The following is a 2,830-nucleotide window of genomic DNA, read 5'->3' as shown; positions in this document are numbered from 1 at the left end:
ATTTTTAAAAAGTGAATTTTGCTGAGTCAAAGTATTAGTGCGCTAGACTTAGGAGTGTTTTTTCACAGGCTATTTAAATATGCTGTCTTAACTGTAACAATCAAATTAGATTAGCCTTGAGACTAACCTTTGTATGGTGGAAGATCTAAGGGACCGGAACTGGCTTGAGCTTTGGTAAATATTAGAGACACATATTTTAGTACCATGTGTGGTGAAGTTGGAAAATCAGCTCTGGCGGAACCACAGCATAGCCAAAAACATTGCAAAGCGCTGAAATGATCATCCGCCAGAGCTGATTTTCCAACTTCCCCACACATGGTACTAAAATATGTGTCACTAATATGTACCAAATATTTACCAATTTACTAGAACTTTCAAACTTAATGTCAACCATCTGTCCAATGCCTGTATTAATGTCCTTGAGATTTGTACGGCTAGCTCTACTCATTGATGCACATGCATTGTGGGGTTTTTATTAAGTGTGTTTTCCCATGTCATTGCCAGTGTGGTTTTCACAGGCTAAGCAACTCAGTGGGCTCTATCAGATCAAGGCCTAGTTTATAGCCAGTGAATTTGATAGAGATAGGTTAAAGGGCTGGCGCGCCCCGGCTTCCACAGTGATTTTTAAAAAGTGCATTTTGCTGAGTCATTGCCAATGCTTCTTTTCAAAGGTGAATAAAATCTAAGCCATTTGATGCAGCATCACAAACCTCGGCATGCTCCATCTGGCCATGGCCTTGATTCAGCTTTGGCGGAACCACAGCATAGCCAAAAACAGTGCAAAGGGCTGAAATGATCATACCTTTGATGTTAAGGCCTCTCAAGAATGCCTAAGAGAGCTAAGCATGTGGAAGGTCACAACAAGCATGGGGTCTATCAGATGTCTATTTTTTCAGAGAAATGCACAGTGTCACCCAAACAGCAACTTTAAAGATAGGGCTTTCAAACTGAATGTCATCAATCTGTCCAATGCCTGGATTAAAGTCCTTGATTTTTGTAAGGCTAGGTCAAATCATTGATGCACATGCATTGTCGGGTTTTATTTTTTAAGTCTGTTTTGCCATGTCATTGCCAGTGTGGTTTTCACAGGCTAAGCAACTCACTGGGCTCTATGAGACTAAGACCTAGTTTATAGCCAGTGAGTTTGCTGGAGAAAGGTTAAAGGGTTGGCATGCAGGCTTCGAGAGTGATTTTTAAAAAGTGCATTTTGCTGAGTTAAAGTATTAGTGCGCTAGACTTAGGAGTGTTTTTTAACAGGCTATTTAAATATGCTGTCTTAACTGTAACAATCAAATTAGATTAGGCTTGCGACTAAACTTTGTAGGGTGGAAAATCTAAGGGACCGGAAATGGCTTGAGCGTCGGTAAATATTAGAGACACATATTTTAGTACCATGTGTGGTGAAGTTGGAAAATCAGCTCTGGCGGAACCACAGCATAGCCAAAAACATTGCAAAGCGCTGAAATGATCATCCGCCAGATCTGATTTTCCAACTTCCCCACATCTGGTACTAAAATATGTTTCTCAAATATTTACCAATTTACTAGAGCTTTCAAACTTAATGTCAACCATCTGTCCAATGCCTGTATTAATGTCCTTGAGATTTGTACGGCTAGCTCTACTCATTGATGCACATGCATTGTGGGGGGTTTTTTAAGTGTGTTTTCCCATGTCATTGCCAGTGTGGTTTTCACAGGCTAAGCAACTCAGTGGGCTCTATCAGACCAAGGCCTAGTTTATAGCCAGTGAATTTGCTAGAGATAGGTTAAAGGGCTGGCGCGCCCCGGCTTCCACAGCGATTTTTAAAAAGTGCATTTTTATGAGTCATTGCCAATGCTTCTTTTCAAAGGTGAATAAAATCTAAGCCATTTGATGCAGCATCACAAATCTCGGCATGCTCCATCTGGCCATGGCCTTGATTCAGCTTTGGCGGAACCACAGCATAGCCAAAAACAATGCAATGGGCTGAAATTATTATACCTTTGATGTTAAGGCCTCTCAAGAATGCCTAAGGGATATCAGCATATGGAAGGTCACAACGAGCAGATGGCTTGCATTCTTTCGGCCTTCAATGGCGTGCCGGCTAGCAGAAGGTGTCCAAATGTGGACTTCAGCCAGAAATCGAAAAATCAATCAATGGAAACTGCCAACACGGGCTGGTTGGTCTAGGCGTATGATTCTTGGTTAGGGTGCGAGAGGTCCCGGTTTCAAATCCCGGACGAGCCCCATTTCCTTACTTTAGATCCACAGGTGTCTGGCACCATTTATTAGTGGCCCTTTCTGAAAAGTGCTGGGCCCCTGACTTCTGTTTCTTTCAAATGTCCAGTAAAAAGGGGACTATAGGGGGGTGTGAAAAGGCTTGTTGGTCTAGAGGTATGATTCTCGCTTCGGGTGTGAGAGGTCCCGGGTTCAATTCCCGGACAAGCCCGCCTTCACCTCAAATCTCTGACTGATGTTAGAGCGAGGAAACTCCTTTAAGATTATGCTAAGTAGTGTCCAACTTCAGACAATACAAGAGTGCACACTTCCTGTCCTGGTGATCTAAGCCAGAATTTGCTTGTTAGGTTTTAAGGAATTTACTTAGGTAACAATCACCTAAACCTGACGTCTGTTTTTACAAAGAAATGCACAGTGTCACCCAACCAGCAACTTTAAAGCTAGGGATTTCAAATTTAATGTCCTCCATCTGTCCAATGCATGGATTAAAGTCTTTCATTTTTGTAAGACTAGGTCAACTCATTGATGCACATGCATTGTGGGGTTTTTTTTTTAAGTGTGTTTTGCCATGTCATTGCCAGTGTGGTTTTCACAGGCTAAGCAACTCAGTGGG

The 2,830-nt window shown here is 42.2% G+C and overlaps 1 non-coding gene across 1 annotated transcript; it reads left to right on the top strand.

Moving 5' to 3' along the window:
* Positions 1-2,356: 2,356 nt before the first annotated feature.
* trnap-cgg lies at positions 2,357-2,428 on the top strand. Its single transcript has one exon. It is a non-coding gene; the product is annotated as a tRNA-Pro (tRNA).
* Positions 2,429-2,830: the final 402 nt, after the last annotated feature.

This window comes from Electrophorus electricus, chromosome 21 (genome assembly GCF_013358815.1).
Source record: "Electrophorus electricus isolate fEleEle1 chromosome 21, fEleEle1.pri, whole genome shotgun sequence".
NCBI classification, from domain to species: domain Eukaryota; kingdom Metazoa; phylum Chordata; class Actinopteri; order Gymnotiformes; family Gymnotidae; genus Electrophorus; species Electrophorus electricus.
The sequence above is the reverse complement of the archived record's forward strand: the minus strand, read 5'-3'. Positions and strand labels throughout refer to the sequence as shown.